The 24,764-nt window shown below is 46.7% G+C and overlaps 1 long non-coding RNA gene across 4 annotated transcripts in view; it reads right to left on the bottom strand.

Moving 5' to 3' along the window:
• LOC123758957 (uncharacterized) overlaps positions 1-24,764 on the bottom strand; it is a 229,407-nt gene that overhangs the window by 199,763 nt on the left and 4,880 nt on the right. For 3 of the 4 annotated variants that reach the window (XR_011230090.1, XR_011230089.1, XR_011230086.1), the window contains exons 2-3: positions 21,514-21,613; positions 15,664-15,802 (exon numbers count right to left, since the gene is read on the bottom strand). This is a non-coding gene — a long non-coding RNA (uncharacterized lncRNA). The remainder of the gene's footprint in view (positions 1-15,663; positions 15,803-21,513; positions 21,614-24,764) is intronic. The other variant, XR_011230087.1, reaches the window with a different exon arrangement.

Raw genomic sequence — 24,764 nt, 5'->3', positions numbered from 1 at the left:
ACCCCACCACGACCACCACCACCACCTACCCCACCACGACCACCACCACACCACCTACCCCACCACCACCACCACCTACCCCACCACGACCACCACCACACCACCTACCCCACCACAACAACCACCACACCACCTACCCCACCACAACAACCACCACACCACCTACCCCACCACAACAACCACCACACCACCTACCCCACCACCACCACACCACCTACCCCACCACAACAACTACCACACCACCTACCCCACCACAACAACCACCACACCACCTACCCCACGACCACCACACCACCTACCCCACCACAACAACCACCACACCACCTACCCCACCACGACCACCACACTACCTACCCCACCACGACCACCACCACGACCACCTACAGCCAGCCACACTCCCCCTAGACACAACAACAACAACAACAGTCCACCACATGAAGGCAGTAACACTAGCCTCTTCATCCTGGGAAGAGGAAAAAAATCGCACCGTTAGAGACGACACGTTAGAACGATAATATTAATTTTTCTTAATAAACTTGCACTGCCGCCATTCACAGCTGTGACCCCCCCCCCCCTCCCTCATGTGGGAGGGGAGGGGGGGGGGGTTGCTACTGTGTGAATGAAAGTGGGAGGGGTTATTGGGGAGGGGAGGAATGGAGGATTCGGAATGAGTTCAGGGATGGAGAGAGAGAATGGGAGGGAATGTTGGGGAAAGGAAAATAATGAGAAATTAGACGGTAGATGTGTGCATTACGAGCAAAAGAACGATCGGAGAGAGAGAGAGAGAGAGAGAGAGAGAGAGAGACAGATGCCAGCATCCCATCATATGTTGGCATCTCTCTCATGTCAACATGATGGGATGCTGGATATGTTTCCATTATTATCCTTATTTCTCAGACTTTTCTTGGATTTGCCGGGGTCGGCCTGGTCGACCTGGGTGCCTGGTCGACCCGGGGTGCCTGGTCGACCCGGGGCGGCCTGGTCGACCAGGGGTGCCTGGTAATAATCCTTCAATCAACATAATCTATTACTAATGTGTTTTAACACTATTGCAGTCACTGCTAGCCAGCAAGGCTTGCATCGTGAGGTTGGGTGAGAGAGGTGGTGTGTGAGGGGGGGGGGGGTGGGAGGTGTGTGAGGGTGGGTGGAAGAGGAGGATGGGATAGGATGGGATAGGATGGGATAGGCGTGGGCAGATGGGAGGGAAGGAACACTTGAGTGAAGTCACCAAGCGTCACATTTCGTGAGGTTGGTAACGAGGAGAAACAGAGGTGGAGGAAGGATTGGGGGGAGAGGGGAGAGGGGGGAAGAGGGGGGGAGGGGGGGGATCATGTGTCGGGAACTGGCGCCTCTGGGGGGGTGGGGGGGGGCAGAGGGTGGTTGTGGTGGGGGTGTTGGAGTGTGTGTTGGAGTAGTGCCGGATGAAGTATAGCTAGTGTTGGGGTGGGGGAGGGGGGAAGGGGTGGTGGGGGGGGGGCGGTTGTAGCTGTGACTGTGGTTGTGGTGGTGGTAACTGTGGTGGAGACTACCACCACCACCACTAACATCACACACAGACAATATTGCAATATCTTATCATGAATAATATTACCAATATCAATATTTGAACTCATATTATACCTACTGTTGATACTGTGATTATTTTGCCAGTTGCAGATATAATTGATATTTGTCACAACTGTAACACGTCTCCAGCACTTGTTTGATGCCAGCTTAAGCTTAAACAATAGTTATAAGAAGTTATAAGCCATAGTTATAAGAAACAAAACAGCTCTTACCAATTACTGTGAGCAGCAATATTTCTATCAGGCTACATAGCGCCGTGGGACACATGAGGCGAACACATATGTGTATCATAGGAGGAGACTTCTGGGTTGGGTTTCAACCAAAATAGACTTTATTCTGAACGGAAGCAACTTTTTGTGTATGTGTGGGGGAGGTGGGTCAGGGGAGGGGAGGGAGGTGTTGGGTTGTACGCCGACTTGTGTAGGGAGTAGGCAGGCAAGGGAGGGGTTAAGACAGAGGGGGGGGGGAAGGTAGGGGTGAAAACAAGGCAGCAAGGTAACTATTTCGAACGTGTTCGTATTTACACTTACTGTACAAGCCGTAGTTTATGATTCTTTTATTAGTGTTTAAGCGAAGATTTTGTTTCTCAGGAGACTACAGGAACAGAAAGCTGCCGACTTCTGATAGCAGGCTGAGAGCTTTCCCTTCCCATAGCTCATGGTAAGCCCTACCCACTAGTTTTCCCTGGAACATGACCAGCAAATCGGTTAACAACCAGGTACCCAATTACTGCTGGGTGAACTGAGGCATGCAGTTAAGGATTGACACCCAGACAATCCTCCCTGGTCAGGGTTCGAGCCCAGACGAGGCGCAGGGCAGGTGTGATACCACTGCGCCACCAGCTATTAAACTACCCTCGCAAAACTGCCAACAACGACCAAAGATCACAGTCACTTCAGAGAGACTACCACCTACGAGGCTATTCATGCCCGTGCCACCTCTCGTGGTGGCTTAATCTTCACAAACCATGAATGCGAAAACCCAAGCGAAGGTGGGGCGCTCGAGACTCAAAAAGAGACTCGTGAATAAGGTAAAGAAAACGGAAGACGAACACTGGAGATAATGACGGAAAAGTGTGACCGCAGTTTGTCCACGACCAGCACCGGACCCGCCGCCACACAACGGGACCCTGGCGCTGAAGGAGCCACAGCGCCTCTGCATCACATTTATCCACAATCTAATGGATTTTTTGGGGTTTACAGATATGAGAGACCGGGGTTGAGTAATGGTAGGGCCACGGGGGGTCTTTATTTCTCACATTTTGCTGTACCGATGGTTCTATGGACCTTCAGTACAGCGCATTTCGAAGCAGGATGAATGATTGAGATATATTCCGGACGACGGTGCCTCTTCTAGGCCACACACTCACACTGGGCATCATGAGTTCACGCTGATTTCCACCAAGGAACACACTTCTGCGTGCCATGGGAGGCATAGCGAGGAACAAATGGAACAAATTTGTGCTGCCCGAAACGCTTTGCGTAATAGTGGCTTTAGGCATTGTATGTACTAGCTCTATCTATAAAGCCAACAAACTTTGTAAAATCTCTTTATGTATGTACCTTTGCCTAAATAAAAATTATTATTATTATTATAACAGGGCGGAAAGCAGCATCTATTAAGGTGTCATGACAAAGAAAGAGGGAGTAAGGGGGAGGGGGGGGAGAGAGACATATTAGACAGGCAGGGAAGAGTGGTATGGAGAGTGAAAAGATTCCAACCTGCCTTTTCAAACTGCTACCGGAGTGGGGAGGGGAAAGAGAGAAGAGGTTATAAGGAAAAGGGAAGAAACAAGAATGGGGGTGAAATGATCACTCTTGAGGGTCATCAATGACTTAACATGCCAGGTCTATACAAATAGAAGAGGATCAGAGAGAAAGATCTGTGCAGCACAGGAGTGCAAGTGTGGAAAGTTGACACGAGTCTGCTCCCCCGAATTCACGATAGACCAAAAAAAAGGGGTCACAAGGTCCAAGGAGATGAGTATTACTCATGAGGATATCGCCCCAAAGGAAGCGCGCCAACAGTTAAAATCATCTTAAAGGAACACAGGCTCCGGAAATGAGTCCAAAGTCGTCTAAGATCAGGGGAGAGATTGGAACAGATGGACGGAGATAAATGGAACAGATGGCAGACCATTTATTCACAACGATACAAGCGGAAGTCGAATGAACATTTGTCTGAAAGGGATAGAGGGGAACAAATGGAACATGGTTCCAAATCAAGCGGGCAGTAGATTTAGGGCTATCAGCTGGAGCAGCTGGATGGTAGGACAGAAAGGAGTAACTGCAGAGTGAGTCAGGCTGAACACCAAACACGAGCTCCTAGAGACAAAGTGGTGAACATTCCGAGATTAAAAGTGGCAGTTCATCAAAATTGGCATTGGCATATTCTACTGAAGAACATAGTGAAGAGCGACTACGACAAGAAAGCAAAAGAAAAAGAAACGAGGCAAAGAAACAGGCATAGAACTGGTCAAGATCAGGATCAGAGAAATCAGGGTTAGGGTAAACTTAATAGAGCCGGTCAGTAGAGCACCAAGTAATGCACGAACATAAGTCGTGCCAGAAAAAGGAAGGTGGTGGACTCTGCGTCTTGCCGCGGGGAGAGTTGTGGAATCCAAGTGTGGAGGATGGCTCGTTCAGATTTATTTTATAGACAGGAGAGCAAAAACAAAATGAGAGTGGGCATCACTTTAATTGATGCAGGTGAGCACGGCGAGGAGAACAATCTGACCAAGAATGGTCTAAGGCAAGACAAAGGTGTAAAATGAAACCTCACTATATTACACTTCGAGGCAACATGCCCAAATTGCCAGCAGATGTACGGAGAGCATCTGACATCACCATTAATTACCGTAGACGAGGGCAGTCCGGCTATCAGAAGCTACCTAAACCACTTCATGAAGATAATAGCGAATGAGAAGTGGTCTAGTGAATGTGTCAACCTGGAGGGCAGGATAACCATGGCACTTGTGGATATATACAACGTCTTCATCGCAGTCCTTAAGTTCCCTGTCCTCCGTCTCAACATGGTGCAGGAGAAGGACTGTGCTGTTGGCATTCTAGGAGACATTTTTGGAGACCCGAACTGGGGCCTTACTAGGAGAGTTGAGCAAGTAGCTGCCTCCAGAGAACGGGTCTTAACGATGCAGGAGCTAGTCTGGGTGGGATCAAACTTAACACCAAACCCACAGAGCCAGCAAGGTGTCTGTAGATGTGTGAATCATCAAGGCCAGTATAGTCATCACAGCAGACATCAAAATATTGAGGTCATGTAGCAGTGGTTGTGGAAAATGTGTGCACTAGACTGCGAGGATTCCACCTTGAATCTCCTCGAAGGAGGAAGATGGGTGGGCAAAGGGCAATGTAGCAACACCGCAAGGAAGAGGCTGAGGAAGGAAGTGCTTTAGAAGGGTGAGCCAAAGACATACTGGTCTGGGCCCACCGTAGCCAGAGGTATGAAACTCGGTCTTCCATCGCAGTCAGACTCGGGGGACCTGGTCACCCACCCCACAAGCCTGAGAAGCCCAACAATTGGATTGTATTGGAGCCCATCAAAGGGAGGCATAAACACATGGCCAGCCTCACCGAGTAACAAGGACAGTACACGCGAGTTCCCACTGAAGCGCCTGGGTCGTATCCCAGCGATTATTAACGATATATCAACCCTACAGTGCCCACTTGACCCGATGTCTAACTAGGTGGGCAAATTAGACAAGCTGATTAGTTCAGGTGGGCTGCACTGACTCTCCTGTTATCAAGGAACACTGGTGAACATATGGGCCTCCATGCATGGTGAACACACGGGGGAGAGGGGGACCATTTTGCTCGAGCATACGTCAGGCTGCGAGCAGCCGCGTCCAACAGCCTGGTTGATCAGTCCAGCAACCAGGAGGCCTGGTCGACGACCGGGCCGCGGGGACGTTAAGCCCCGGAAGCACCTCAAGGTAACCTCAAGGTAAGGTAGCACCGTTACAGGAGGCAGATGATTGCAAGCAGGAGGTAACTACTGCTACCCACGTGCAGCACACAAGAGCTCTCTCATAACGGCGAGGAGCTACCCACTGAGGGAGGGGGGAGGGGGGAGGGGGGAGGGGGGTTCTCTTAGGAAGATCGTTTACATATACGAGAAAGAGGATAGCTCTGAGAACTGAATCCTGTGAGACTCCACTAGTGACATATCACTACTGAGATCTTGCTCCCTCACAGTAACTCGCTGTGTTCTGTTGCTTGGGTACTCCTTTATCCACTGGAGCACCTTCGCTGTCACTCCTGCCTCCAACTCCACCTTATGCACTAGTGTCTTATGGAGTACTGTGTCACAGACTTTCTGGCAGTCAAAAAATATGCAGTCTGCCGACACTCTTCTTTCTTGGCTAATTTGTGTCGGCTGGTCATGGCTGTCTGTTAAACCTCTGAGGTAAGACTTACCATCCCTGAACCCATGCTGGTGATGTGTACAATGTTCCTTCTCTCCATATGTTGAGTGAGTGTATCCAACTACTAAGTCAATCATTGACCCTTCCTAAGAAGCAACCCCCACAAGCTATCTAGTTTCCATGTACCTATTTACTGCTAAGTGAACAGAGCCATGAGATGAAAGGAAACGCTGCCAAATACTTTCTGCTCCGAATCGGATTCGAACCCGGGGACTTACAGCTGAGAATCGAAGTCGTTCACCGCTTGACTTCACTGGTCAGAATTACATTTCACCTTTGTAAATGCACATTAATGACACTATGTAAAAGACACATCGAACACTTTATGTAGGGCAGACGTAAATCTGTGTATCTATGTATTTATGTATGTCATTAGCATTTTAAAAGCGCTACAATCACCTGATGAACAAATCCACAAGGGCCGTGACGAGGATCATTTGTTCATTTGATGCATCACGTTAGTGTGATCTGTGTGTAATCACCTGATCCTTCAATCACAGAACTTTTCAAACTAGAGATGCAATACCAATGATGATACTCCTCTAGACACTAGTGCTCTCTAGAGTGGAGTACTGCTACACAATGACAGCCCCATTCAAAGCTGGCGAAATTGCTGACCTGGAGAGCGTGCAGAGATCCTTTACTGCTAGAATCCACTCAGTAAAACATCTAAACTATTGGGACCGACTGCAATGCCTAAATCTATATTTTCTTGAGCGCAGGCGGGAGATACATAATAATTTACAGGTGGAAAATAATAGAGGGGCTGGTCCCAAACCTGCACACAGAAATAACACCACATGAGACCAGAAGACATGGCAGGATGTGCAGAATACCCCCCCCCCCCCGTTGAAAAGCAGAGGTGCAACAGGTACTCTGAGAGAGAACTCTATCAATATCAGAGGCCCAAGACTGTTCAACACGGTTCCACTACACATAAGGGGCATAACTGGCCGACCCCTCACAGTGTTCAAGAGAGAACTTGATAAACGCCTTCAAAGGATACCTGATCAACCAGGCTGTGATTCATACGTCAGGCTGCGAGCAGCCGCGTCCAACAGCCTGGTCGACCAGTCCAGCAATGAGGAGGCCTAGTCGATGACCGGGCCGCGGGGACACTAAGCCCCGAAAACACCTCAAAGTAACCTCAAGGTTCAGTAGTTGATTGTTCAATAAATCCCTGAACTATATGTTTACCACAACTCTCACCCTGTCCATGGAGGACAGAAGAAAATGTATACATTCCGGTTAGCACTGTAAATGCGTGGCCACGTCTGTGGTAGAAAAATAATAATTAAAAAAAAAAAAAACCGCTTGACTATAGAGCCTTCCCCCCCCCCCCCCCCCCAGAGTAACAGGGCAGGAGAGGCGTCCCACCGGGAAGCTCTTCACCCTGGGAAGCTGTCCCTTTGACACCTTTGTTTCCTCGTGAGATCACTACGCCAGAGACACGTGCAGAGTACTTATGTTATTCTGTTCTCGAGAACACACACACACACAAGAGGGCGAGACGCGCCACAACAGTCTCCGTGGTGTAGTGGTAAGACACTCGTCTGGCGTTCCGCGAGCGCTATGTCATGGGTTCGTATCCTGGCCGGGGAGGATTTACTGGGCGCAATTCCTTAACTGTAGCCTCTGTTTAACGCAACAGTAAAATGTGTACTTGGATGAAAAAACGATTCTTCGCGGCAGGGGATCGTATTCCAGGGACCATAGGATTAAGGACTTGCCCGAAACGCTACGCGTACTAGTGGCTGTACAAGAATGTAACAACTCTTGTATATATCTCATCTCAACAGCCTCAGGGAACAATGAACACAACAACGTAGGCACGTGGAGGCATCACCGCGACAATTACCCCTATTCCCGGGTACCTATTTATGCTAGGTGAACAGAGGCACTAGGTGAAAGAAAACGTGTCCCACCCCGGGATCTTAGGTTACGAGTCGAGAGCGAAGCCAATTGTACTACGGGACAAGATATATTGTAATATATTTATATGCGCAAAAAATCATGTTTTTTTTTTCCTTTACAAAAATCACGTTTAATAAATGTATGATGAAACATACTGAAACTGGCCTGGATGTCCAAGTTTCAGACGTCATCCACAACCTTCAGATGTCATCCACAACGACATCCCCCCCCCTCCACCATCAACATCCCCTCTCCACTATCTTTTGGGTGGTTTGGTTGATTTCACTGAACAAAATATTAAAGTGTAGGCTGATATTGCAGAGTTCCCGCGCGGAAGAATGAAAACAGAAAACGGATATAGCAAATTTTCAGGACAAAAAAAAACATATCCTAAAGGCAGACGGATATCGCAATTTTGTAGCGAATTAAGTACACAATACGGTGTTGAGGATGGTGGTGGTGGCAGGTGGGTAGCGTGTGGTAGGTGTGTGGTGGGTGTGTGGTGGGTGTGTGGTGGGTGTGTGGTGGGTGTGTGGTGGGTGTGGGGTGGGTGTGTGGTGGTGTGGTGTGGGGAGGGTGGTGGGTGGTGTGGGTGTGTGGTTGGTGGTGTGGGTGTGTGGTTGGTGGTGTGGGTGGGTGGTGTGGGTGGGTGGTGTGTGGTGGGTGGTGTGTGGTGGGTGCTGTGAGTATGTGGTTGGCGGTGTGGTTGGTGGTGTGTGGGTGGTGGTGTAGGGTGGGTGGTGGGTGGTTGACCATCTAGGAAAATGCAGTTATCCAGCCTCCATTTTCCCCATCTTGTTTTAGTAAAGTCATAAAATTCAATAAAATCTGGAAGTAAACTTTCCTTTTCAAAATCCATACTGAACTGTCTAATATCACACTCGATCCTCTCTACACGCTCCACCATTCTCAACTTGATCAGTTTCTCCAACACTTTACACAAGGAATACTTGTCAATGACACAGGTCTGTAGTGCCTCCTTTCTATCCCCCATTTTCTGAATATTAGGACTACGTTTGTCTTTTTCCAGACTTCTGGAAGGTTACGGGCTCACCATAGCCCGTGCTACATGGACACTTCGTTCTGAGTAGCTAAATCTGAAACAACAACAACTTCTGGAAGATTTCGTGTCTCAAGCAGTTGCCTAAACATTTTAGGTAATGAGTGACAGTATTTCTGTAGCCTCCTTCAGCAGTCTTCATGGTGAGATTAGCTTTGGATCTAGTTCCTCAAGGTGTTTTCTTATCTCTTCTACAATGACTTTTACAGGTGGGTGATGGTAGCATCTGGGAGATTTCCTGTCTTAAGCATTTTATTCAAAGTTTTGGACGATGGATGACAGTACTTCAGCGGCTTCCTTCAGCAGTCGTGGTGAGATTGTCCCAATTGATTTTGTTGCGTCTATTTCTTCCAGGATGTTTTCATCTCTTCAACAGTGACTACATTGTTATCCAGTATTTCCTCCAGCCTATCATCTTGTAACCTTGGTCTACATGTTGGTCCTAATGTAAATACCGCCTGAAATCTTAAATTGAGTTCCTCGCATACCTCATTATCATGTTTTGTGAGAGCCCCCCCACCCTTCCCCCCCCGTTGGTTCCTCAACCTGAGTACATGGTCCTGCACTATTGTTTTTCTCCTTATATGGCTATGAAACAGCTTCGGTTGTTCCTTAGCCTTTGCAGCAATGTTATTTTCTAATTGCCTCTCGGCTTCTCTCCTAACTCAGGAGTATTCCTTCCTTGTTCTCTTCAGTGCCTCTATTGTTCTATCTACCTTTTCTTGGCATTTTTATTTTTTCTTTCGCTTCTCTGCATTGTATACTGAACCAAGGCTCACTTTACTTTTTTCATTCACATTCTTCTTGAGTTGTATGAAATGTTCCGATGTATCGGCACATATTCTGGTAATGAATTATCTCATTTGCTCTCTTCCCTTTCACCTCTCTTTCCCACTGGATTCCCCACAGAAAAGTCCCTCATCCTATTGTAGTCCCAATTTCTGTAATCTCTCTTCTTCTTCAACGGATTTATGTAACCAATTCCTGCAGCTGCACTGTGTGTTGAAGCATGACCCTGCGGTGGTCGCTACCTCCTCCAGGCATCTCATACTCCAGGGCTACTCCAGGTCTGGTGTTGCTTGTGGGGTCGTCTCCTCCTAGCGTGGTGGGTGGTGGTGGTGGTAGCGTGGTGGGTGGTGGTGGTGGTAGCGTGGTGGTGGTGGTAGCGTGGTGGGTGGCAGTTGTCTGACCAGTGACGGGTGTGGCTAGGAGAGTGGGTGGTGGTGGTGGGCGGTGGGAGTTGTGGCGGGGCGGGCTATGGTGGAGATGGGTGGGCGGGCCCGGGTGGCGGGCCCCTGACGGGAAATGGGCGGCGGCAGACGGGCGGCGGGCGGGTTGTGGGTGGAGGGCAACCTTGGTACTACGACCACCCAGCGTCCTCCACTTTGTGAATGGGAGCCTCGCCACGTCCGTTTCCCTCGACCACACCCGGCGGCAGTAACTTCGGCTTCATAAAAAAACGTTCTACGAGAGCAAAGAATTCACGGATAATTTTGTGTCGTACAAAAAAAAAATCATAAATTATATAATAAATCTAAAAATACATGTCAAAATACATTTCATGAAACATTCCTTTTAACCTTCAGAATTATACATTTGAAATAATATTGTCCTAGTCTTCAAATAGAAAACTTTAGCCAATTTTTAAGAGCAATCGAACGCGTCGGCTGGTTGTCAGCTGACCTGGAGGTGTGGTGGAGGGGGGGGGGGATGTGGTAATATGGGGGTGTTTGGGGGTCCATAGGTAATAGGGGTTACGAGAGAGAGAGAGAGAGAGAGAGAGAGAGAGAGAGAGAGAGAGAGAGAGAGAGAGAGAGAGAGAGAGAGAGGGGAGAGAGAGAGAGAGAGAGAGAGAGAGAGAGAGAGAGAGAGAGAGAGAGAGAGAGAGAGAGAGAGAGAGAGAGAGAGAGAGAGAGAGAGAAGGGAAGATAAGGGAAAAAATAGAGGCATCACGAGGTAGAGAATGAGGGAATAGAGGAATGGAAGAGATGGAATGGAGGGGATATGGAGAGGGAATAGGAGGGGGGGGGGGGTGAGGGTAAGGTGTGGGGTGGGGGGGGAGGGGTTGAAGGGAGTCCCGCATGGCTACAAGGTCCTGGCCACTATGCTGGTGTCTCGCCTGTTATTGTCTGGTAAAACAACAAACATTCTAATTCAAGAATCAAGAGTTGAGAAATTTCAGTAGTAAAGCACAGAAAACGGGACAAATTTTAAAGGAGTAACTAAACTATATACACACACATGTGTCGGGTTGTGGCGGAGGTGGCGTTCGTGGTATTGGAAATGTTGGCTGTGGTAATGTGGGTGGTAGAGAGAATAGAGGAATAAGGAAGAGAGGTAGTAATGTAGGTGAGAGAGACCGGGAGGGGGTTTGAGGGAGTTAAGGTTGATTGGGAGAGGGGGGGGGGAAGGGGGAGGGGGGGGAGGCAGGAGAGAAACCAGACAAGTGCACATCGGTTGCCACTTTCTGTTTTTGTCGTGAAACCGATTCTCTAACTCGACCCGTCAATTGCCGGAATAATATAAATAAAAGCTAACTTAAATAGCCTCATATATAAGACAAATGACCCATCTCAAAATTATATATATATATGTATGCTACTATATAGATATATAAATATATATCAACACTAGTTTTGAGAGAGAGAGAGAGAAGCAGTGGTCATATATAGTGAGCTGGTGGCGGCAACACCGTGAGCCTGAGGGTACCTTCAAGGGGTTATACTCTACCCTCTTACTACGTCGCCCGTTCACACCACACACAATATACCTCCTCCACCTCATATACTCTATATCATACACCGTATACTTTATTAACCTACGTCCCCCCCCCTCCCCCCTATCCCCCCGGACCGGCGTAGGCATTCGTATACCCATACCGAAGTACAATGCTCAGCACTATGTTTTTCAGCATTTACATTAAACTATTAATTTCTCTTTTAATACACGTGTCTTAACAACCTGATATACTCAACAATCTCCCCCACACCTCACGAGAACTATACTGAGCTTCACCTAAGATGATGACAGCATGTAAAGGCATCTTAATCACTCTTAATCACCCTGTGGTTAAGTGCTTAATAATACACTACTTTCAATGGCAGCTATCTTACCCTGTCAAAATAGAACATACATAAAGGTGTGTATATGTCTGTGTATACAGGGTATGTATAAGCTGATTAGAATTGCATTTCACCTTTGCAAATGCACATTAATCACATTATGTATTTTTTTTTTTTTTTTTTTTTTTTTTTTTTGAGATATATACAAGAGTTGTTACATTCTTGTACAGCCACTAGTACGCGTAGCGTTTCGGGCAAGTCCTTAATCCTATGGTCCCTGGAATACGATCCCCGCCGCGAAGAATCGTTTTTTCATCCAAGTACACATTTTACTGTTGCGTTAAACAGAGGCTACAGTTAAGGAATTGCGCCCAGTAAATCCTCCCCGGCCAGGATACGAACCCATGACATAGCGCTCGCGGAACGCCAGGCGAGTGTCTTACCACTACACCACGGAGACTGCTAATATTTTATTGAGTTGAGTATACAAAATAACTCAACGGGTCATGTAGGACTGACGTAAATCTGTGTGTTTATGTATGTAGGTCAGATTTGAGTTTTAAAACACTACAATCACCACCTGTGGCTGATTATTCAACAAATCACTGAACTATATGTTTAACAGATCTCTGACTGTCCATGGAGGACAGAAGAAAATGTATATATGCTGGTTAGCATAGTAAATATGTGGGCCACGTCTGTGGTAGGAAAATAGTAGACAACAAAAACTCACTCGTCTCCTCCACAGTCTAGACTGTTGGCCCACTTTAGGGGTTGTCATATATGGAACGAAGTGCTTCTCAACCTTCGTAATAGATAGACAAACACTTTCCTCGTTCGGATTCTGCCTCACACGGCACTTGATACCACAACACAATCAGAATATGTCGAATCAGATTCCGAACGGAGTGAGAATAGCTTGAGCTCCCTCATCCCTTTGTGTGTATTTATATCTCAATAAACTTTGTTTCAATTTCAATCAGATTCCCAAAGATCTGATGGACAGTCCAAGACTTCTACAGAGCCTATGTAAATGTAAATCTATGTAAATGCCCAATGGAATCACAAGAAGGTAATTTATCTATGGATAAATATTGAGACCGTACAAGGAACGCGGGTTCTAACGCCTCCTAAGGTCCCATTCTAAGGTCTTAAAGTCTTAATTACTTATTCACCTGTGTAAATATGAAGATTATACATCCCTGTTACTTTATTCTTGTAAGATTCAGACAATGGCTTGGATGGGGGTTCTTGGCGATGCTTAAGTCTCTCTTCTCATGGCTTCCCTCCCTTCCCCCCCCCCACCCCCCTTCTCTCTCTCTCAACCTCCCCTTGGAGGGTAGAAATACCTTAAGCTACTCTATCCTTTTGAGATGTATCTTATTGTCTCAATAAACGTACTTGAATCTCCCCTCCTTCTCTCACCTATTCCCCCCCTCTCTTCCCCTAACCCCCAACTCCCCTTTCCACCCTCTCTTTCTCTCTCTTTCTCTCTCTGAAAATATAATGCTGTAATTAATTCACGTTCGTTATTTTCGAGTAAAATATGAAAATGCGCAGAGGGTGAAATTTTTATCATTACCATATTTAGGTACATGTGAATTTGTGCAGCTGGACTATATGAAGGGGAGTACAGTGTGTATCAAGAACTAGCTGCCCTAGACTATATGAAGGGGGAGTACAGTGTGTGTCAAGAACTAGCTGCCCTAGACTATATGAAGGGGGAGTACAGTGTGTGTCAAGAACTAGCTGCCCTAGACTATATGAAGGGGAGTACAGTGTGTATCAAGAACTAACTACGTGATGCTAAATATCCCCATCACACATGATAGTTATTCATACAGAACCATGTGATCAGTAGCCAGCACTGACAGACGTTGAATGCAGTATGATGATATCCTCAAGACGACGAGAGTTAATAAAGTAATTGCAAAGCTCCAGGTACCTCATGCCGGGGGGTCTGAATGGTGTAATATCAGTGATGTAGTGTGTTCCGGCTCACAGAGCACTCCAGTTTGCACCTGGAGTGCTCAGGATTGGGAGATTCGTCAAAATTCGCCCTGCAAAATTGGGTGAGACTAGCCCCGAGCCTCTAACCTTGGACAGTGACTGACAATGTCTTATATAGATTATTTTTATGTTAGTTATTACTTAGCATTCTTTATGCATCTCCAAACTTATTGAAAGAATTATATCTGGCCGACTGTTGCATAGTGGTTTTCGTGTCATACAGCACCTGCTGGAAAGGTGTCATCCAATCACCTACTGGAAAGGTGCCATCCAATCACCTGCTGGAAAGGTGCCATCCAATCACCTGCTGGAAAGGTGTCATCCAATCACCTACTGGAAAGGTGTCATCCAGTCACCTGCTGGAAAGGTGCCATCCAGGTGTCCCCTACCACCTATCAATTTCCCTTCCACCAAATTAGTGTCCCCAGAGGAGGTACTACCTATACAAGACAATGTCTGTCCAAGGTTGAAGGACCAGATGCCTGGGGCTAGCCCCACCAAATTTTCACATATGAATCGTGTGAAGTATGGGAGCGTCACAGGTCAGTCCGGGTCGACTCCAGTGCTACATTAAGAAATATTAGTATGTAACAACACCCCCTGCCCCCCCCCCTTCCCCAGTGTAATTTTCATGACGTTAAACAAAATGGGTGTCATCCGGAAAACTGGCGATGGGTGTCATCCGGAAAACTGGCGATGGGTGTCATCCGGAAACATACTCAGATGAAGAATACTGACTGGTTAGCTCACTGAGGAACGAGGAGGGAGTCTGTGGCGGACCCCAGGAACTGCAGCCTCGCTGCCTGACAGAAATAGACTTTCCTTTCAGACAGTCCGGCCGACAGATCGATTACACCACCTCTTCAAAAAAACCCAGGTGGGTCCTCGAGTCCCAGGCGGCAATGTTGCCCGGACTTGCCTCCTCACGTCCCACTCTTCCTGTTTTGGACGGCACTGTGAGTCCTCCCGTCCGTCCGTCCGTCTCTCCGACCCTCGGAAAGTTTTGATGAGAAATTCAAACCAAACTTAAAATAGTTATCCAAGTTTGTATGCAGCTGCAGATCCCCCAGAGCCCCTGAAGTCCGCCCCTAGCATTCCTCCCCCTATCCTCCCTTCCCTGCAGATTCCTCCATTGCTCCCCCTCCTTCCAACACATCCCTGGTCCCTTGCCCTCCTCCCAGCATCTAACCAGCACCCGAGGATCCTCCGAAGTCTCGCAGCTCCCCACAGAACACCCCCCAAACCTACACACACTACAGGATGAACAACCCACCGGGTTTTCTTCCTATTGGGGAGTGTTGTACATGTTCTTACGGCAGTCTGTCCGACATACAGTGTCCGCTGCCCAATAAACTCGCTCCCTCGGTGCACAATTAAATTCAAACAATACAATGGTGTGAATTGTTCAGTAATCTTTGCAGCTGAAGCCTCTACAACAGGGTATTTGGCTTCCACCAAGTGCACAGTCATCGGAAACAACCAGTTGGCTTCCACCAAAATAAAACTGATCAGAAACAAAACTTACCTAATTTAAAATCATGAATAATTCTGTATTATGGGGAGAATTATTACTCTCCAAGGTACAAGACATATACCCCCCCTGTACTCACCTCTTCCTCCTCCGTCTCTTCTTCTTCTTTCTTATATTTCTCCTCCTTTAATTCCACCCTTGGCACTGTTCCGCCTGGCACTCGAGGCCCCCAGTACCGGGTCTTCTGAGGTCTCCTAAAGCAGGTCCGTAGGGCCGTCCTGTAACGAGAAAAATATACAAAAATAATCACTATCTGTGGCGGCGTGAGTCAGCTGTATGCGCTGTCAACCTGATCACGTTCAGCCCGTCCTCCAAACAAAAATCCAAAAGTTCCATGGTTCCATGTTCCATGTTTTGTGGGAAATTTGAAGTTCTCTCGAATATGAACGGTATTTGACCATTCCTCAGAAAGCGACCCACAACAGTCGACTAACAACCAAGCTGCTAGGTGAACAGAGGCAACGGGTGCAAGGAGACGCGCCTAGCTGTCTCGCCCTGCCCAGGATTGAAGTGATTCCATGCACCCGCCAAACCCCCTGTTTATGAATGAAAAGCGGTTTACACACGACTCACAACTGCTGAAGTTCGAACATATCCGGAACAAGTGCTTCACCCACTTACTACAAATACAAATAATCGCCAACAGAACCTAAACACCTAACCTAGCCTATGCCTATCTATACAACAAATTGTAATTTATATTCATATTAATTTATATTTTAAAGAAAATACAAATTTTAAAATTTGTATTTTTGAAAATACAAATGTTAAAATTAATGACTACGTCTCTTGGGTCGGCGGTCGCTTGAACGGGCATAGCCTGAGCACACGGCTTAAGTGAGACCAACGTGAGACCAACATTAGAACACGCAGCACCCGCATACAGTCTACACCTCATGTAACACAAAACTTTACAAGTACAGAGTTTAGCAACTTGAGCATGAATCAAGAGAACTAAATTACGATTGCGAGTTAATTCGACCTCACAACATTAAAGGAGAGAAACAACAAAGGACATATGATCACAACATACAAGATACTTTAGGATTATAGACAAGTTGGACATGGCCAGCCTCTTTATAGAGAGAAAATAGGACAAGAGGGGTATAAATGGAAGCTGGAAATTAAAATGAATAAAAGAAACATTTACTCTAAATGATCGTACCTCGAAGGAGTGGTCATCAAGGAGGAATACGCTGAGAGAAGAAGCTGTAGAAGCCACCTCCAGCCAACAGCATTATGAACTTACAGTATGACATAAAGAGCAATTGTGCACTTCAACTGTTAGGTAAGGACAGGAGGGTGGAGAGTCATCAGAATGGGCCCAGCAGTTGAAGCACAGTCCCGCAGCACACAGCTAGGTGAGAACATGTAGGTTAAGAGAGTGTAGGAAAGAACACACACAGACACACAACGCGCAGTATGATCCACCACTTTGCGCATCGTGAGGCGAGCACTGGCACACAGCAAGGTAGCCAGGTGAACAGGTTGCTTCCCAAGCCTCAGGTGTGTGTGTGTGTGTGTAGAGAGAGAGAGAGAGAGAGAGAGAGAGAGAGAGAGAGAGAGAGAGAGAGAGAGAGAGAGAGAGAGAGAGAGAGAGAGAGAGAGAGAGAGAGACCGTTGCGTGTACCAGCATCATTACTCAGCCCAGCAGCTTCCACTCGCAGATGACATCTCGCGCATGTTTGCTGGGAGATAAACCGGCCTCCACCCCCCCCCATCCTCCCTCCCACTGGTATCAGTATTCTGCCACTTGTAACTTTTGTGGCCAAAACATTTGATAAGGTGAGGGAAGGTAGAGAAAAGGGGAGGGAAAACCTGGGAAGGAATCCACGTGAGGGGGGGGGGGAGGGAGCACATGATAAGGAGGCCACGTGAAGGGGAGAGAAGGGGGGGAAGGGGGGGGGGGGTTCAGGGCACGTGGGAAACGAAAGGGAGATTACGAAACAAGATCAAGAAGCATCGCTAAGGGCCAACTTTCTTTTTTTAAGCGATATGAAATCGCTCCATCCTCCTCCGCGGCGACACCGGAGAACAGCTCAATTACGAGAAGTAGTTCTGGAAGGTCATTACTGGCGGCGGAGGTGACAGAGGGCGAGGTCATGGGGGGGGCGAGAGGTCAAGTTCTAGGTCGGCCTCACTAGCGTTCACAAACTGGTTACGTCTAAGTGTCTGGACGAGTCACTCTTAACTAGAGAGAAGCGGGACCTTGTTTAACGAGGCCTGGGGTAGAGGGGTGACAGGTGGGAGAGACGGTGAGGTGGGAGGGAGGGAGAGAGAGACAGGGATAGGTGGGAGGGAGAGACAGAGTGAGGGACAGACAGAGAAGGTGAGGGTCAGAAACAATTGGAATGTGACAGAAAAAAGTAGCGTAAAAGCGGGATAGGAAGGAGGGAAAGACGGAGTGGACAACATAAGATAAGAGAGAGAAAGAGAGAGAGAGAGAGAGAGAGAGAGAGAGAGAGAGAGAGAGAGAGAGAGAGAGAGAGAGAGAGAGAGAGAGAGAGAGAGAGAGAGAGAGAGAGAGAGAGAGAGAGAGAGAGAGAGATAACAGAGGAGGAGGAGGCGAGGACGCAGGGAGGAGCAACGCACGCCTTCGTACAAGAACGTGCCTGGGTGTATGGGTGTCCCGCTTAAAAGACCATTGCGGGATGTTTGGACGGCCTGACAGGTTGGGGGGGGGGGGGGAGGGGCGTCTCGGTACTCCACACCTTGACGTCCTCGAGGTCCTGCTCCAGTGTATTGTATTCCCTCTTGTTTCCTCATACGAATAAGTTTCACATATGATTCCACGAAATCAATATCTATTTTGTTTTGCTTTTTATAGATTTAGCGGGTTTTCTTCCTATTGGGGGGTGTTGTACATGCTGCTATTGTAGTAGGTTCACTCACAGGATGAGTGGCGGTGCCTTATACTGTCACTATGACTAAGTTCACTTACAGGATGAGTGACGCTCTCGTATTCACACACACACACACACACACACACACACACACACACACACACACACACACACACACACACACACACACACACACACACACACACACACACACACTCACACACACTGGAGCGCTCTTGTGTGCAAATATTGTTATGCCCTTCTTGCATGACTAACCAAATTTGCAATCGTGTTTGTCCCAGTTTGTGCTAAGTGTTTGTTTATTTAGTCTAGCTCTGGGGCAATGTTTTCATTCTGAGCATTGCACCATTGTCGACGGTGTGTGTGTGTGTGTGTGTGTGTGTGTGTGTGTGTGTGTGTGTGTGTGTGTGTGTGTGTGTGTGTGTGTGTGTGTGTGTGTGTGTGTGTGTGTGTGTGTGTGTGTGTGTGTGTAGTCACTTAGATATATTCACCTAGTTGTGCACGGTCAAACAGCTCTATCCAGCAAACAAAAGTAACAAGAACTCTTTCCAGGTTCCTGAACGAACAGGAATTGTCTCAAACAGAGACAATGAACAGGAACTGTGTTCAACCGTTCAAACAACTCGAACTCTCTCTGAGAAAACGAAGAGGAATGATATTCAACAGTCCGAACAACAGGAACTCTGTCCGGTAGACAGAACTAACAGGAGCTCTCAACAATGAAAGAATTATAGGATATGTTTAGCAGGGAGAACATTCACTGTGGTTGAGCAAATGTGCCGAGACTGGCTTCTGTTGTGTGTGTTTAAATTGCGTGCCTTCTCGCTCGTTGTGTGTGTGTGTGTGTGTGTGTGTGTGTGTGTGTGTGTGTGTGTGTGTGTGTGTGTGTGTGTGTGTGTGTGTGTGTGTGTATTCACCTAGTTGTGCTTGCGGGGGGGGGGTGAGCTTTGGCTCTTTGGTCCCGCCTCTCAACAGATCAATCAACTGGTGTACAGGTTCCTGAGCCTAATGGGCTCAGGTGTGTGTGTGTGTGTGTGTGTGTGTGTGTGTGTGTGTGTGTGTGTGTGTGTGTGTGTGTGTGTGTGTGTGTGTGTGTGTGTGTGTGTGTGTATTCACCTAGTTGTGCTTGCGGGGGTTGAGCTCTGCTCTTTCGGCCCGCCTCTCAACTGTCAATCAACCGTTTCTAACTACTACGACTACTATTTTTTCCCCACACCACACTCACACACCCCCAGGAAGCAGCCCGTGACGGCTGACTAACTCCCAGATACCTATTTACTGCTAGGTAACAGGGGCATAGGGTGAAAGAAACTCTGCCCATTCTTTCTCGCCGGCGTCCGGGATCGAACCCGGGACCACAGGATCACGTGTCCAGCGTGCTATCCGCTCGGCCACCGGCCCCCTATGTGTGTGAGCGCCTCAGTGTATGCTCGCGCTCACCAAGATACTCCTGATGGAACGATAGCTCCTCAGCCCCGCCTTACCAGCTGTCGGTTCTCCAGCAGAGTGACTACTGACCCTCAGGTTCCGTATCAAACTTCTGAAACGGTATCACATAAACTTCTGTTCTCTCCTTCTTCAAGATTCTTAACCGGTGGTTCATGGAAGGTCTTCAAGGGGTCCCAGGAACCCTTAGGGTCCGTAGGTCTTCAGGGGGAGGGGGAAGTCCGTGAAACCCTTGGGTGTTAGTCAAAGGTTTTCAGGAGGGGTCCGTTGAACCCTTGGATGTCCATGAAACGTCTTCGAGGGGGGGTGGGCCGTGGAACATTTAGGGTTCCGTGTAAGGATCTCACAGGTGGTGGGGAGGTCCATTAAAGGGCTTCAGGGGGGAAACAGGTGAAGGACTTCAGGGTGCTCGTCAAAGTCCTTCAGGGGGTTCGTGGAAAGAGCTTCAGGAGCCTACGCAGAAGGGCAAACAAACAAAAAACTACTTTTCTTCAGGCGTTTCTTCATGGTAATTAAACAATTGGTTGTGTGCCTGTGTTTATGTACACTGTCCTGGGGAGGGGGGGAGGTCCTGGGGTGGGGGTCCTGGGGTGGGGGTCCTGGGGGGAGGGGGTCGTATCCAGCATACACCCAAATGGTCCTCATATACGTCGTGTACTCTGAATAACCCGCCCCCCCCTCCCCCCTCTTAGTTTGTATATGCTGGTCTTATATACTTGCCAGTCTCGTATATGCACATTATGCTATCTTGTATATGTAGTCTCTCTGGTGCTGAGAGCTACATTGACCTCTCATGTCCACTGCACAAATCCACAAGGGCCGTGACGAGGATTCGAACCTGCGTCCGAGAGCATCCCCAGCATCTCTCATGTCCATTCTGTCTGCCACATGGAGATGTCTTCCTTGATGCAACGGCTCCACCTCTATTGTGTTTACTAGTTGTGTTTTTGCGGGGGTTGAGCTTTGCTCTTTCGGCCCGCCTCTCAACTGTCAATCAACTGTTTACTAACTACTTTTTTTTCCACACACCACACACACACACACACCCCAGAAAGCAGCCCGTGACAGCTGACTAACTCCCAGGTACCTATTTACTGCTAGGTAACAGGGGCACTTAGGGTGAAAGAAACTTTGCCCATTTGTTTCTGCCTCGTGCGGGAATCGAACCCGCGCCACAGAATTACGAATCCTGCGCGCTATCCACCAGGCTACGAGGCCCCCATTGTGTCTCTGTCTCTCTGTCGTCTCTCTCTCTGTCGTCTCTCTGTCTCTGTCTCTGTCTGTCTGTCTGTCTGTCTCTCTCTCTCTCTCTCTCTCTCTCTCTCTCTCTCTCTCTCTCTCTCTCTCTCTCTCTCTCTCTCTCTCTCTCTCTCTCTCTCTCTCTCTCCCTGTCGTCTCTCTGTCTCTGTCGTCTCTCTGTCCCTGTGACTTCTGTTTAATCTTCGCCAGACTTGATCAACCCTCTTCCTCCTCTTCTGTCTCTTCCAAGTCTCCCGTCTCTATCCGTCTAAGCTACATAAATACCACACAAGCATACACATATACATTTCAATATCTCCTACATCACACAAATCCTCACAAGAATTATATCCCTCTTTATATCTCGTAAGAAATCTTACTTTCCAGGAAGGCGAGTCGTAATAACGGGGCTGAAGATATTATGACCAAACCACACATCAGAAAATGGAGAATCGGCGACGTTTCGGTCCGTCCTGGACCCTGTGAGAGAGGGAGAAAGGGTGAGAGTGATAAAATAATAAAAAAATATAAAAATCATGAAATGAGTATAAAACAAAAACTCATCAAATGAGTTTAAAACAAAAACTCATCAAATAAATGAGTTTCTAGTGACAGGCTCAGCCCACGGGATAATTATGGGGTGCATAATAAAAAAACAAATCAATCAAATAGTGACAGGTTCCAGATGAGCTTATAAAGGATAACGGCTCTTAACTGTTTGCACTTTCACTTCCAACTTCAATACAGTTCCTAGAGTGAACCCTAATCTTAATTAAAACAAAAAAAGACGGGAAAGAGACAGTGAGAGTTTGACAGACAGTCACCCCCAAGCACTGACGGGTACCCGTTCGAGTATGTGATTATATTTTATTATGCAGTACAGTAAGAAGTGTACATTTGAAGATGGTGATCGAGGGGTCAGACCAGGTGGTAAAGGTGAAGATTCCGTTGTAAGAGGCCGATGTCTCTGCCCGTTACTGCAAGGTTATTTTTCTCTCTCTGTTTCCAACAGTTAAGTTTTGGAGAGATAGGGAAAGAGGGGGGAGGGGAGGGTAGGAGCAAGGTGTTAAGGGGGTTCAGGAGCTGGGGGGAATTAGGGTCTAAGACCTGACACAATTTTCTCTTTAAGTAAACCCAACCAAACCCAGCTTGACCCAATCCAACCTAACCTAACCTAACCTTCCCTAACTTAGCCAAAATGAGAGATTAAACGTTGTGTTGTACGTGTCACGTCAGGGTGAGTGGCGCTGCCTAATACTGTCACTATGGCGGTGTGTCCACTCACAGGATGAATGGCGCTGCCTAATACTGTCACTATGGCGGTGTGTCCACTCACAGGATGAGTGGCGCTGCCTATTACTGTCACTATGGCGGTGTGTCCACTCACAGGATGAGTGTCGCTGCCCAATACTGTCACTATGGTGGTGTGTCCACTCACAGCATGAGTGGCGCTGCCCAATACTGTCACTATGGTGGTGTGTCCACTCACAGCATGAGTGACGCTGCCCAATAAACTCGCCCCTCGGGGAAAAATTTACCAAAAAAATTAAATTAAAGTAAGACTTGAACGTTAGAGCTATAAGAAGGAAAAGCTCTAAGCCTGCCCACTGGTCTCTTACTCCACCTCTACTCACCAGAGTAAAGAAAACAACGTTGAGACCATTGTTGACCAGACCAACGAGAGACCATTAGCCTCTGTTTAACGCAACAGTAAAATGTGTACTTGGATGAAAAAACGATTCTTCGCGGCAGGGGATCGTATTCCAGGGACCATAGGATTAAGGACTTGCCCGAAACGCTACGCGTACTAGTGGCTGTACAAGAATGTAACAACTCTTGTATATATCTAAAAAAAAAAAAAAAAAAAAAAAAAAAAAAAAAAAAATTGTGTGTAAAATCTGTAGAGAATAAATAGTTTAAAAGCATGTGGAAGTAGACTACATGAAGACAAATGGAATTAGACTATACGAAGGCACAAGGAAGCCATTGAGATAGAGCAGGATCGAACAGAAGCTCACTAGGTAAAGAGAAGAGCGAACAAATGGCTGAAAGCGAGAAGAATTGAAGGCAATTGAAAGATATAGAAAACGGGAGGTGAATATCGTGTCAAACTGACCCATGTAAAAAAATCGTAAATCAACTGAGGGATCCAACCGGTTATATATACGACATGAGCTTCTCAACAGGTGGCTCAGATTTAGATTTAGAAACCATATTCTTAAATGATGTATTGAAATCGTTACAATTGTGGCTGGGGTGAAGAGTAGTACAGTATATATATATATATATATATATATATATATATATATATATATATATATATATATATATATATATATATATATATATATTGGTGTATACTGGCAGCAGGTTTTCTTTCAAACATGTTTCATTGAATATGACCGCATATTCTGTATTTATTATTTTCTGGTTTAGGGCTTCTATCCCTCTAACTATTTTCTTAGCATCAGGGCTTAATTGGAATAGGAGTTCTCCAAAACTCATTTTCGTACTTTTAAGGTGAAGAAAAGAAGTGATTTACTATAGAGTGTATTACACTTATTTGTATAATTTGCACGACGTTTCGAACCTCCATGGTTCATTCTCAAGTGAACAATCTTACAATACTAGTTGATTTTATACCCGCATTAGGTCAGGTGATAATACAATGAAGGTGAAAAACATGGGGGGATACATAAGGGATAAACATAGGGGCTGCAGAAGGCTTATTGGCCCATACGAGGCATCTCCTATCTAAACATATATATATATATATATATGTATATATATATATATATATATATATATATATATATATATATATATATATATATATATATATATATATATACATACACACACACACTATGTAAACATTGCAACGAGATCCTCTATATAATGTTTATCAATAAAATATTACTATTCAAAATGTTGATGCCAACACTGGCTGTGGCAACAAACAAACACTCACACACACACAAGGCTAGAGACAGATGAGCCAGTAATTTGCTTTGAAAATAAAAATAATAATTAAACATGTTTAAACAACGGCGGTAAATCTTACCAGTCATTAATAATAAAGAAAATGGGAACCGGTATTAGAGAGAATAGTAGAGGGAAGGGGGAATGGAAGAACGGAGAGAGAGGGAAGAACAAGGAGGCTATATAAAGGGGAAAACGAGGTAGGAACGAAGTAAAAGAAGAAGAATGAGGAGGAGAAGATGATGTTGGGAGGTAGACATATCGTCACTAGACACATCGTACACAGGCAGCGTCGCCGCTGGCCGGCATTTTTAGTATGTTCATCTTACAACTATTTCTCATCAACCTGCACTACCTTTGTCAGATTGTCTCGTCCGCGGTGACCCTCATTAGCGTGACCAACAGTGCGGTAAACTTCACAAGTGAGCGATTGTTTGTGGTGAATGCTGATTATGGACGCAACAGATGCACCTTAATGTCTTTTCCACCGTATATATTTCCACTGGTTAACGACTTTGGCCGGCTCGTTTCCCCCTCGCCACACGCTCTCAAACCCACGTAAGAGTTAAGATGCAGGCGAAAACGAGCGAACTCTCAGAAACCAATGCGTCAGTGTGCTAAGGCAAATGAAATACAAGGAGGGCGGTGT

This window comes from Procambarus clarkii, chromosome 31 (genome assembly GCF_040958095.1).
Source record: "Procambarus clarkii isolate CNS0578487 chromosome 31, FALCON_Pclarkii_2.0, whole genome shotgun sequence".
Classification (NCBI taxonomy): Eukaryota; Metazoa; Arthropoda; class Malacostraca; order Decapoda; family Cambaridae; genus Procambarus; species Procambarus clarkii.
This window is presented reverse-complemented; position numbering and strand designations above follow the sequence as displayed.